This window comes from Drosophila sechellia, chromosome X, assembly GCF_004382195.2.
Source record: "Drosophila sechellia strain sech25 chromosome X, ASM438219v1, whole genome shotgun sequence".
In the NCBI taxonomy this organism is placed as follows: Eukaryota; Metazoa; Arthropoda; class Insecta; order Diptera; family Drosophilidae; genus Drosophila; species Drosophila sechellia.
Genome location: NC_045954.1, coordinates 21,717,422 through 21,731,568, shown reverse-complemented (window position 1 = coordinate 21,731,568; position 14,147 = coordinate 21,717,422). Strand labels below are relative to the sequence as shown.

Genomic DNA, 14,147 nt, shown 5'->3' with positions numbered 1-14,147 from the left:
GAGGGCAAGGGTACTCAAAGATGACAGCCAGAAGGGCCTGCGAGAAGGCTTGGCGCGATTTTATAATTGCGAAGATGACGCCTAAGCCTCCCGTATTCACAGGTGGAGTTGTTGGTGCGGAGCCAATAGACACTAACGAGGATGAGGGATGCACGGATGATGATCTGCCATGTTGAATCTGGCTTCGTTTGCCATCTACAAGCTGTTTCGCGGAGTGGGAGCGCGAGGGCTATGTCGTACGACTGCACCCTTCGGCCAATGCTGCCCGCAGGCGGAGGGGATGCCGGAATCCAGTTCCCGCGGCGCCGAAGGAGCCAAGAAGCCGCCAGTGCGTCGGAGCTACCTCTGGCTGGGAGACTCATGCACACGGGACCATTCTTTGCATTGTAGGCCGCCCACCTCACTATATTCACTGTAGTAATAATTTCCTGCAGATGCGACAGGACTCAGCTACGTGGACTACGGTCATTGGCGACAAAGACCAACGGCATGCCATCTGGAATCACGGTGGACAACAGGAATTCCACGCTCACGCAGATCCAAGAGATCGCGACGTCGCAACGTGGCGCGTGAAAGTGTGCAACTCTCCTGTTCGGCACAAACTTCGCCTACGCGACACGCTTAAGACACCAACTCCAACTGCCGACAGCAACACACTCGCACACGCCTCTCTTAACGGCATGCATGAAGATTGCGTCCTGATTCAATGCGCAACTCAAAGAATTCCTTCTCTGTGAAGGTGAGAGGCATATTAACAAGAATTTACCAATTTAGCTTGCATTTGGGACAGTCTTACTTATGATTTTTGGTGGCACATCGTTTTCAACACGAGTAATCTTGAACTGCAAGATTATCCGAATAATTTTAACGCAAGGTTCCTTGGTAATGCTGATTAATTTTTTCCGTGTATTTGTTTATACATGTTGGTTGTTGTTTTTTTTTTGAAATTCCACAGAAGGCATTTCGGTGCAGATTGGGTTCAATAATAATTATGCTTACCAGTGAATTAAATTTTTTTGTCGTTATCTAGATTAACTAATTAATGTTAGGTCTTGGGTGGTATAATTACTTGATTTTTTAAACATGAAGAATAATATAAGCATTGAATATAAATTGTAAAGTGCATTTTGATTTTTGTGTTCATACTCATACAGATCAACACGAAGATGTTTTTTTTTTTTTTGAAATCTTTTATTCTGAACTTATGAACTTAATGTGTTGCTTAAAGATAATATTATGGATACTGTTCTTAACTATAATGTATAAATGTAAAATAGGGGGAAAGATTCGCCAAATAGTTCGGTGGGCGCTAAGTCTGTCGGCATATCGGCTGCTGTGGAAGTTAATTTGGTTCCAGTGGGACAACTTTTAATCCTTTTCGATGACTCGGTTGCTCACATACTAGGGTAGCCAGATGCATGTCATGCCGCTCGCGATTGTATTACTCCAAGCCCATTGAGCTGAGTCCCGGAGGCACACTCACACTTGGATTGCGTAGGTCAGTGTTGGACCTAATATGGCTTTTATTAAGGGAGCCTTAACTGCACATATGGAGGTTGCTTGAGTGGAAAGCCTGTCCAGCTTTTTCAGCTTCATGAGGATTTGGCTTAACTGCCTGATATGGGCTTTTCAACTCAGCGTCCATCAAGGTCAACTCCGAAGTAGCAGTGGGATGAGACGTGGTCAATGGTATTTCCGTCAAAGAGAAGACCTAGGCATGTTTGAGGTCGCAGGGTAAATGTGACACAGGCACTTAGTGAATGTAATGGATTTGTCCATTTACCAGTCATCGCTCGATTGCATGCAGCCATTCCTGAACTGCATTGGGCTGAATTGAAAGGATGAGTGCGACGCAAGCTGGCGGTGTATCAGTGTAGGTGGCAGGAGCAGCTGAGCAGGGGAGGCTTCATCGGTGTCGTTGACGGGAGTTGGCATGTCAGCAGTGTACAGGGTATACGGGAAGGGTCCAAGCACACTTCCTGTGAAACCCTGCATGAATGTGTTCCAGGCTTGACGACAGTTTTGTAAGCAACATCGAAGGGCCGATCAGGATGAAGGAGCTGAGGATGGCATAATAGGTGCTGCGAGGAGAGTCTTGATTTTATATAGCAGACTTCATGCCAACTTATCAAACGCTTGTTTCACGTCAAAATTCCCGATGTTCAAAGCTAGTTCTTGTGGGATGTGTTACTACTCCGGCAGTTCCATCAAGCGGGTAGCAAAATTTCTCAAAAACTTTGGAGAAAGTTGGTAGAGGATTTAGGGCGATATGAGTCGATCTGTGTTGGTGACTTTCCAGCTTTGGGGATCATTACATGCGCGCACGTTTTCATTGCTGGGAAAATTACTAATCTTAGCATAGCATTAAATATTTTCACAAGAGCAAGCACTCCTTTGCGTGATAGAAATTTCGCAGTTCGGTTGTCTATGCCATAGTAACGGGTTTTTTTTTGGCTGGAAAGCTTTAGTTGCATCATTAACCTATGCGGTAAGGTATAGGGCGTGTCTGAGCGTCGGAGTATGAATATTGCTGGTAAATGCTAGGATCTCCTGTCCGCGGTGTATTGTCTTCTGAGGCGTCTTTTGTGGCTAAGCAAGTCCCTAGCCTCCAAGCTTAAAATGGCAGGCCTCCTTATGGCCGTGAGACCAACTTGGTGTAGCCTGCCTTGCAGCTTCAATGATCGCCGATGTGAAGTAGTCGACGTACGCTTCCAGCCTACTGCAAAGTGTCAATGGAAATGTTGAGTTCTACAGTAGCCTCGATGTGTTCTTTAACGATCCGAATTCTCGCTTGTGGAGACAGCATTTTTTTAACACTTCTAAATGATTGGGCGTCTTCAATCAATGGCAGATGATGGTCACATAACAGTTCTGTCAGCACTTTCACCCTGATTAGTTGCTGTCTAAAGCCTTTTGGAGATCCCAAAATATATGGCACTTGGAAGGGCAGTTGCACGGTGGGGTAGCATGTGGCTTCTCCATTGTGTGTGATGAACTGCCCAGCAATGGCATCTGTCCATCTAAGTGTCGGAGGGCAGTATATTAAGGCAACATTAAAGTTTTCCTCTGCTTGCAGTCAGCTGAATAGTTACTTCCTGGATATGATTTTGAGATAGAGTGGCGATGAGAGATATTTGATCTAGCAAGGATCGGCGCCCCCTCGTGTTGTCTGTCATCCGGATGGTTGGTAGAATGTAGGGTAAAGCCATTGACCCTGAAGTTTGTCCGGGAGGAGAGTGTGTTTCTGACGAAATTTTGTCAGTGTATCGCAGCACGGTTTGGTCCGTGCTAGTTGGGTATTCTGGTTTCCGACCCACAAACCTCTTTCTTTTCGTTGTTGTTTCCCGTAGAATTTCAATTACTCAATTATATCAAAACATTTTCGAGTTTAAACTAATTAGTGAACACTGCATTTTAAATTGTTTTAAATGCGCACGCGCATTAAGCGTAATTGTAGTTCGAAAAATTTAAAGTTATTTCATGTCTTTTTATTTAAAAAAAATGCCTTTCTTCTTATTTAATTTAAAATTCAAATTGTCACATGTGTATATGTGCACATGTGGAAACGCGTAAAAAACAATTATATTAAAAATGCTGTCTAAGTTTTCTCGTTAAGAATGTTGTTAAAATATGTGCTACACTACAATGTTGTTCAATTCCTTCTCTTAGAGGCGTTTTATTTGGGTGGATCTCAGTTAAAAAATTTTACCATTTTATTTCAGATATCCCAATTTAAACATTTTTTAATTTAATTTAATTTATTTGTGCTTTATCCTTATATATATATGTACATTTCATTAAAGCTAATGGTATAATTAGGTATTTACAGTGTTTAGCTAAGGCTTTCATCTGAAATATTTATTAATTATGTCTAGTTGACCTGTTTTTAGTTTTTTGTATAACAATATTTATTATTTATTAAGGAAAACAAGGGAGAAGAAAAACCTTAATTGACTTACAACTAACTTAAAAAAACTAAGACTTGAAACAAAAGATTGTTAATATTGTATTTTTTGTTGAACTTTTTGTACACCTACTTTTATATGTAGGTACTTAGTGTTTGTGTAATAAGGTAAGTTCATTATTAATTTTAACAGCTTGTTTTGGCATATTTGAAGTTTTTTGATATGAGTTTGAGCACATCTACCCCAAACAGGTGACCCATACATTAATATTGGATTAAAAATTGTTTTAAAAATTATGATCTTATTGGATATTGATAATTTAGATTTACGATTTATTAGAGGGTACAGTGTGCAAATAATTTTATTAACTTTCATAATTGTGTTGTTGATGTGGTATTTAAATGTTAGTTTTTTATCAAAAATTATACCCAAATATCGAATGTTGTCAACCCATTGTATTGGAGAGTCTAGTATTCGCAACTGTCTATCAGGAAGATAACGAGGTTTCCTTCTTTTTGTAAAAAATATAGCATTCGTTTTATTAGGGTTAATTTTAATTTTCCATTTTTTGTAATATATGTCTAATTCATTTAAGTAACTCTGCATGGATTGATTTATCTCGCTGTACGAGAAACCAGCACTGTAGACAGCGGCGTCGTCAGCAAACAGTGAAAGTACACAGTTTGTAGCTTGTGGAATATCGTGTGTAAAAATATTAAACAATGTAGGTCCTAAGACAGAACCCTGTGGCACACCTGCATTTAAAATTCGTCTAGCAGATTGACTACTGTCCAAATTAACGCTAAAGTATCGATGTGTCAAAAAATTTTGAACTATTTTAATGAGGTATATGGGAGTTCCAATCATCTTTAGTTTGTGCAACAGTCCGTCATGCCATACAGTATCAAATGCAGCCTCAATATCAAGTGTAACCAGCCCTACAGATTGTTTGGATTGGATACTTTCTTTAATATAATTTCTTAGTTTTAAGGTCGGCAGTATGGTATTTAGACCATTTCTAAAACCATACTGTACCGTTGGTAGTGTGTTGTGTATGTCCAAAAATTTCACCAATCTCAATTTAATTAATTTTTCCAGAATCTTGGACAAACCGCTTAATAGGCTTATTGGTCGGTAGCTTTCAGGGTTATCAGGAGGTTTTCCTGGTTTGAGAATTGGAACTATTTTTGCTATCCTCCAATCCCGTGGGAAATAGCCTGCCTGAAGACAGTGATTGGCAATGTTAACAATATGATTAATGGCGCTTGTAGGAAGGTTTTTCAAGGATATATTAGGTATTCCATCAATTCCAGGAGATTTTCTAGTATGGAGAGCTTTTACAATTGAAAAAACCTCTGGATAAGTGACTCTACAAATTTCTGCGATGTTGTTTGGGGTTTCAGCTATAGATTGTAAAGATATTTTGACTTGGTCAATTGTATTTTGGTTTGAATATGAATGTGTCAGATTATGCTTCAGTTGAAAGACATCAGCAAGAATATTCGCTTTTCTTTTCCAGAAGCGTATATTTCATCAGCTTTACTTAGACACGGAACAATTTGTTTTCTTTTTTTAATTGCTTTGGTTATATTCCAAAAGGGTTTGCTGCATTTATCCAGCTTTTGAAGTTTATTGTTCCATTTTGCATTATTATAAATGAAAAGCTCTTTTCGTATGATGTAATTTAAATGATCACATCTTGATTTTAATAATGGATGACGTGACCTAAACCATTGTCTTTGGATAATATTTCTTGTTTTAAATAATTCAGTTATATGTACAGGGAGTGTAAGCTTGGAGTGATGTATAGGTTTATGAGGGACTGCTTTAAGAAAGGCATAATTGATTACTCTAGTGAAAGAGCCGATTAAATTATCAATATCCAAAGTCGATATCTGTGAGCAGTTGACAACCACCTCTTCAACCATCAGCCTTTCATTTATAATTCTCTTAAAAAGCGCCCAATTTGCCCTTCCCAAAATCGGATATGTTTTTACATTGCGCATAAAATTTGTAGAGTATTTAATAACCACTGGTAGGTGATCAGAGGAAAGCTCTTGCATTACTGCTGGATTAGCCAGCTGGTTAGGGATATTAGTGAGGCATAGGTCCAATGTTGATGCTTTTGCTTTATGGTTATGCGGAATATATGTGGGTTGCGTAGGGTACAAAATACTGAATTTTCCCAGATCTGAAAGTTCATTGAGAATTTTGCCCCAACCATTGGCTCGGGTACACTTCCATGCTCTGTGGCGCGAGTTGAAGTCCCCGCAAATTAGAAAATTTCCATTTATTTGTGAGATCTTAAGGAGATCAGATCTATACAAACTTTTTAAATGATTATGGTCCCAAGATAAATCACATGAGCTAGGAATACATTTTGAAGTATTTCCAGCAAAGTAAATAGAGTAAATTTTTAGTCTGGAATTAGAGTCAGTGTTGATTTGTATACCTACATTTTCAATAACATGACTTTTAATGCAGGGTATTTGTTCATGTATCAATGTGTTACTAACTGCAATGGCAACGCCGCCTCCCCTACTTTCCTTCCTGTCATTTCTGTATATAGTGTATTCGGGTATATTAAAACGGTCACTATGAGTCAGCCACGTTTCATTTATAAGTGCTATGTGAATGTGATTATTTTCTAAGAACTTGATCAGTTCTATACGTTTGTTTCTAACGGCACGAGCATTCCATGCCATAATATTCAAATTATCAATAAAATTATTTGTTTGTGTAAACATACTTAATCGCTAACTGAGAAATTACTTGAAATTGCTCTCCCTTATTGGAGCATTCATTAAGTCTTGTTATTAATTCAGACAAAAGAGAATTTATCTCTTCATATGAAAAGAGATTAGTTTCATTTGTGATATTTGCTTTGGGATTAGGCAAAGTATGAATATTGGTGAGTGCATTACTATAGCTACCAAAGTTGAGTTGTTGCACTCTCTTAGTTTGAGTAGGCAATGAGATCTGGGGTTGATTTCCAAAGAGAGCAGATGGAGCGATGTGTTGCTTAGAATTCCTCATTCCATGAGCTTCCAAGTTATTTCTTCCAATGCGTTGTGATGAGCGTTTGGAAAGTAAATTGAGATAAGAAATTCGGCATGGGCATGTCAGTTCTGTCGATGGATGGTCGCCTTTACAGTTAGCGCATTTTTTGTTGTTTACGTCCATACATACGGCAGTCTGGTGTGATCCAGCACAATGGGCACATGATGTTTTAACTGAACAATTATTTGATCCATGTCCAAATAGTTGGCAATTGTAGCATTGAGTAATTTTATTCTGCAATTTCACTTTATACTCCCAGCGTACTTTAGTGTGGTTGACATACATAAAGTTTTTGCGCAGTTCCTTTACTGTGATACTTTTGTTTACGAAATAAACAATGTACAGTAATAATTCATGATCAGACTTAGTTTTCTTTTCCACAATTTTGACTTCGGTGCATTGTAATCCTAGGTTTTGTAGCATGGATTTGACAGTTTCAATTGGTAGTTTATCCAGCCCGGATAAAATGGCTTTGTATGGCTTGTTTGATCTAGTATCGTACGTGTAGAACTCACAGTTATGTTCCTTGAGTTGGTTACAAGCTGCATTGAAACAGTCCATATTTGGTAAAAATATTTTAATTCCAATTGAGATGGTTTTAATAAAGTAATCATCAGTTTTAATTTTAGCCATTAGCTCGTGTACAAATTTTGTATTTTGTTTAATTAATGTTATAGGAGGTGGTTTGACTATTATTTCATCAAGTGTGTCCGTTTCAATAGGTTTATTATCATTATCATCGTCTAAAGTTTGTAGTGGACGAAAATAATTTGTAAATTGCTTGGAGCCCCGTTCGTTCTGGCGCTCCACTAGTGGTTTATTCCTTTTAGTACGCATTTTTTCAACGGCAGATGCTTCAGCATCACCAATTGCATCACTTGAACGTTTGATTGTAGTCCTTTGCGAATATCACAATTAAAGAAGAAAACAGAAAATATCTAATGTACACCAAAATGTTCTCAGAGAGAACAGAAGATAACGATCGCAGCGTTCAATTTTTACAACCGCGTTCGACAAGAGCTAGTCGAAGACTAAATTTAAACATAGATCTGTAGTTTAGTGTAGTGATGTAGTGTATATATGTGTGTATTGAGTTCTCTGTAGTCCAGGATCACAAAACGAGTCGTGCTGTCCCATGGTCTTTTGTCCTCGCGAACCTTAAAGGCTAGTTGGGCTAAGCCTGTATGCCTATGCAGCGCTTCAATACTGCTTCAATTTTCGTAAAATAATAAAATCCGCGATCTGTCCATTTCCGTCCGTATGAATTTCTAGATCTGAGGAACTATAAAAAGTCAGGGCGTTGAGACTTATGCTCCAGATTCTAGAGCAGTTGATGCAGCAAGTTTGTCCAAAACTGCCATGCCAACCCTTTTCAAAAATGTTACCATTTTTTTCTGAAAATTATTTCTCTTGGCACTTTCTATAGATGTGCAAAAAGAATGTCGAAAATTCTCCATCGAACTACCACTATCTGAGTTACAGGTAACTTACCTTACTTTGACGAATAATAATATTTGTTTAATATATGACAAATATTAAAAAAATGGGCGATTAATCCCAACCCAGATAGTTAATTCACTTAATTCGGTGTTCATTTTCATAAATTCGCATACTTTCCTATTGCTGTGGTTGAGGAAACGCAAAACTCTTGTTAAAACAGTGTGAACACCTTTTCTGTTTTTCGTTGATTAGAACCTTATAGATTTTGCCCACGCGGCGGACTGCCAAATTGTGTTTGCAAGTCATGAAAACGATTTAATACGTTATTGCATTGCCATTTTCTAACTCGTCGTGTGTGCACAGTGTCTTCAGCTTAAATATTTCAAAAGTACTATACATTTGTGGTCAAAAAATAAACCACGATCATAACAAAAATTTTGTGCGTTAAATTAATAATTTTGTTGCGGTTATGGTTTGAGTTTTAGACTATTCTTTTACTATATTCAAATGTAAGTCAGTCACAAAAAATTGAGGGAATTAACATGCACACGCTCTAAAAGCTATAAATTTCTTAAGAAATACAGAAATACTGTTGCAATTTTTAATTTTCGCATTAATTTTTCTTCAAAATAGGCATCTTCGTGTTATTTTTATATTATTGTTAATTATTTTAGAAAAAAATCAGTTGTCTGCGCTCATTTTCCGCCGTCTTTCTATCCCTTCACTTGGTTATATTACTATGGCCAGTGTGAAATGTCTCTAATATATTTAATACAAGAATCGATTTTCAAAATATGTGAAACAAATATCGATATATTTACATATATTCTGATATATGCATTACATCCCTATTTAGGTTTTTCCCATCAGCGCAGCAAGCTTATCTCTGTGATTTGAACAGTGAAAAATTAAATTACAAAAACGAAAAAATCAAGATGGAGGGAAATCTTCGTCCACTCGCGGCAAACAACAAGCCATTTGTCTTTGGAGGCATTTACGTAAGAATCTGCATTTTTTCCAAGTGTGTGCAGGAGTGTGAGTTTAAACTCCCCTGTGAAGAGATGTGTCCCTAGTGAAAATAGATCACGAAAACAAAAACCATTGTTGGACTCATCCATATTTGATTGTGAAATAACAAAGTTTTCGATTTTATTTCTATAATTTGCAGTGCACAAAGTGAAAGTGTGTATTCATTACAATTGTGAACTCATTTGCAATAGCCACTAAAAGCGGGTTAATCGAAAGTGCAGAGTCTGCACTGCAGATCGTTGTCCGAATTCCATTGCATTTGTATCCCACCCATTTGGTCATTGCACTCATTCCACTCCGCTCGTCCTTTCGAACAGCTAGAGATGGCCAGCACTACGATAGATTCATGCTGGACTTGCGGTTATCGCTAACTTTTATGGCTACTGAAAATGGATTCACCCGAAATTGTAACTAAAATTATTAGTTTTGCGTCAGATAGCAATGCCTATTCACTCCACCGAATGTGCCCGAAACGAGCCGACGACCATGAGCTCAGCCGATGACCGAAGGATCCCCATAACTATACTATTCCAAGTCCAAAATGAATTCGTGTTTGATTTGTTTCTTACTAAAATAGAAAGAAAAAATTTAACTTATTTTAGAATTTTGTAACTTATAGAGCACTAGTCATTAAAAATTACTCTATTTTTGCATATCGGAGAAAATTGTATTAGAATTAGAATTTGATTTTCTCGAACCTCGCTGCAACAGAATACATTAGCGAAAAATTAACTCACCATAAGACTGCATTTATTTGTTAATCGGACTTTGGTGTTTTTAACCCCTTAAAATGAATGAGGGAATTGTTACCCTACCCTAGATCCACAGTCGCTGGGCAGGTGGCTCCGCTGGTGCAGAGCTTCGTTTCGGGGCACTTGGGTCGCAGGAATGGCCATGGCTATTTCCTGAACTATGGTTTTAAGTTGACCAGCCGACCACCCTGACGCTTCCGGGTAACTTGACGACTTGATGGTTTCCGTTGGCCAGCGAGTCGCTTTTCTGTCGACCCACTGGACCAGCCCGTTGCCTTTGCTAACTAATCGGTTAACTCTTTCGCAAACGCAGAATCCCAATGCCACCGTCAAGCCTTTGATCCAAATGCCGTTGCAGGCCGCCAATGTCCAGGAGCAGCAGTCTCCTCCGGTGGCTTCATATCCGACACCGGCCACTCCGGTGGCTGTTCAGCAGGCATCGACTCCTGTCCCCGTTCAAGTGCCGAACTCGTCCGTCCAACAGCAAAATCCGGATGCGGACGCCATCGCCTCGAAGCTGGCCTTGCCAGTTATCATCAAGGAGGAGCCGATCTCTGTCGACGATGAACCGTCCGTCGACATTATAGAGGACAATACCAGTGCCAGTACCAGTGCCAGCTGCATCGGGGGCAAGATCCCATTTAAAAAGATCTTCCAAAAGCGCAAGAAGTCGTCTGGTAAGCGTGGAATTCTTTGGTGATCAGTTTTCCCAGACTTTTATCTCACACACACACGAATCACTAGAGTTCTTATAAAAGGACAGACTGGAAATTACTTAACATTTATACAATAACATATATGTCTTTTAACTCGATCGTAGAACGCACTCGGGACAAGAAGCTGCGACAGAACCGCCAGCTGCGCAAGTCCATGCTCCCCAAGAACGCTCTGATGGCCCTCAACGAGGTTAAGGGCGTGACCATCAGCGATTTCACCATCGACAGCAATACCGACGGGGGATTCACGGCCGTTGTCACTGTGAACTCCAATCAGTACGAGGGCAAGGGTACCTCAAAGATGACAGCCAAGAACGCGGCCTGCGAGAAGGCTTAGCGCGATTTTATAATTGCGAAGATGACGCCTAAGCCCCCCCCTCCCCGTATTCACCAGGTGGAGTTAGGTGCGGAGCCAATAGACACTAACGAGGATGAGGCCGATGCACCGGATGATGATCTGCCCATGTTGAATCTGGCTTCGTTTGCCATCTACAGCCCACCTCACTATATTCACTGTCAGTAATCAATTTCCCTGCAGATGCGACCAGGACTCAGCTACGTGGACTACGGGTCATCTGGCGACAAGACCAACGGCATGCAGCATCTGGGAATCACGGTGGACAACCAGGAATTCCACGCTCACGGCAGATCCAAGAAGATCGCCCGTCGCAACGTGGCCGTGAAAGTGTGCAACTCTCTGTTCGGCACAAACTTCGCCTACGGCGACACCGCTTAAGACACCAACTCCAACTGCCGACAGCAACACACCTCGCCAACACGCCTCTCTTAACGGCCAGCAATCAGAAGATTGCGTCCCTGACTTCAAATGCGCAACTCAAAGAATTCCTTCTCTGTGAAGGTGAAGAGGCATATTAAACAAGAATTTACCAATTTAGCTTGCATTTGGGACAGCTCTTACTTATGATTTTTTAGGTGGGCCACATCCGTTTTCAACCACGAGTAATCTTGAACTGCAAGATTATCCGAATAATTTTAACGCAAGGTTCCTTGGTAATGCTGATTAATTTTTTCCGTGTATTTTGTTATACACTGTTGGCTTGTTGTTTTTTTTTTTGAAAACGCTTCCACAGAAGAGCATTTCGGTGGCAGATTGGGTATCAAATAATAATTATGCTTACCAGTGAATTAAATTTTTTGTCGTTATCTAGATTAAACTAAATTAATGTTAGGTCTTGGGTGGTATAATTACTTGATTTTTTAAAACATGAAGACATAAATATAAGCATTGAATATAAAATTGTAAAGTGCATTTTGATTTCTTGTGTTCATACTCATACAGAATCAACACGAAGAATGTTTTTTTTTTTTTTGAAATCTCTTATTATTCTGAACTTATGAACTTAATGTGTTGCTTAAAAGATAATATTATGGATACTGTTCCTTAACTATAATGTATACAAATGTAAAATAGGGGGAAAGATTCGCCAAATAGTTCGGGTGGGCGCTAAGTCTGTCGGCATATCGGCTGCTGTGGAAGTTAATTTGGTCTCCCAGTGGGACAACTTTTAAATCCTTTTCGATGACTCGGTTGCTCACATACTAGGGTAGCCCAGATGCATGTCATGCCGCTCGCGATTGTATTACTCCAAGCCCATTGAGCTGAGTCCCGGAGGCACACTCCACACTTGGATTGCGTAGGTCAGTGTTGGACCTAATATGGCTTTTATTAAGGGAGCCTTAACTGCCATATGGAGGTTGCTTGAGTGGAAAAGCCTGTCCAGCTTTTTCAGCTTCCATGAGGATTTGGCTCTAACTGCCGTGATATGGGCTTTTCAACTCAGCGTCCATCAAGGTCAACTCCGAAGTAGCAGTGGGATGAGACGTGGTCAATGGTATTTCCGTCAAAGAGAAGACCTAGGCATGTTTGAGGTCGCAGGGTAAATGTGACACAGGCCGACTTAGTGAATGTAATGGATTTGTCCCATTTACCAGTCCATCGCTCGATTGCAGCAGCCATTCCTGAACTGCATTGGGCTGAATTGAAAGGATGAGTGCGACGCAAGCATGGCGGTGTCATCAGTGTAGGTGGCCAGGAGCAGCTGAGCAGGGGAGGCTTCATCGGTGTCGTTGACGGGAGTTGGCATGTCAGCAGTGTACAGGGTATACGGGAAGGGTCCAAGCACACTTCCCTGTGAAACCCCTGCATGAATGTGTTCCAGGCTTGACCGACAGTTTCGTACAGCAACATCGAAGGGCCGATCAGCGATGAAGGAGCTGAGGATGGCATAATAGGCTGCTCGGAGGAGATCTTTGATCTTATATAGCCGACCTTCATGCCACACCTTATCAAACGCTTGTTTCACGTCCAAAAATTCGCCGACTGTTCAAAGCTAGTTCTTGTGGGATGTGTTACCTACCTCCGGCAGTTCCATCAAGCGGGTAAGCAAAATTCTCTCAAAAACTTTGGAGAAAGTTGGTAGCAGGATTATCGGGCGATATGAGTCGATCTGTGTTGGTGACTTTCCAGCTTTGGGGATCATTACAATGCGCGCACGTTTTCATTGCCTGGGAAAATTACCTAATCTTAGCATAGCATTAAATATTTTCACAAGAGCAAGCACTCCTTTGCGTGATAGAAATTTCGCAGTTCGGTTGTCTATGCCATAGTAACCAGGGTTTTTTTTTGGCTGGAAAGCCTTTAGTTGCATCATTACCTTATGCGGTAAGGTATAGGGCGTGTCTGAGCGTCGGAGTATGAATATTGCTGGTAAATGCTAGGATCTCCTGTCGCGGTGTATTGTCTTCTGAGGCGTCTTTTGTGGCTAAGCAAGTCCCTAGCCTCCAAGCTTAAAATGGCAGGCCTCCTTATGGCCGTGAGACCAACTTGGTGTAGCCTGCCTTGCAGCTTCAATGATCGCCGATGTGAAGTAGTCGACGTACGCTTCCAGCCTACTGCAAAGTGTCAATGGAAATGTTGAGTTCTACAGTAGCCTCGATGTGTTCTTTAACGATCCGAATTCTCGCTTGTGGAGACAGCATTTTTTTAACACTTCTAAATGATTGGGCGTCTTCAATCAATGGCAGATGATGGTCACATAACAGTTCTGTCAGCACTTTCACCCTGATTAGTTGCTGTCTAAAGCCTTTGGAGATCCCAAAATCTATGGCACTTGGAGAGGCAGTTGCACGGTGGGGGTAGCATGTGGCTTCTCCAATTGTGTGTGATGAACTGCCCAGCAATGGCATCTGTCCATCTAAGTGTCGGAGGGCAGTATATTAAGGCA

General features: G+C 40.4%; 1 pseudogene; it reads left to right on the top strand.

Moving 5' to 3' along the window:
• The window catches only part of LOC116800185, a 16,079-nt pseudogene extending 3,919 nt beyond the window's left edge, over nucleotides 1–12,160 (top strand).
• Nucleotides 12,161–14,147: the final 1,987 nt, after the last annotated feature.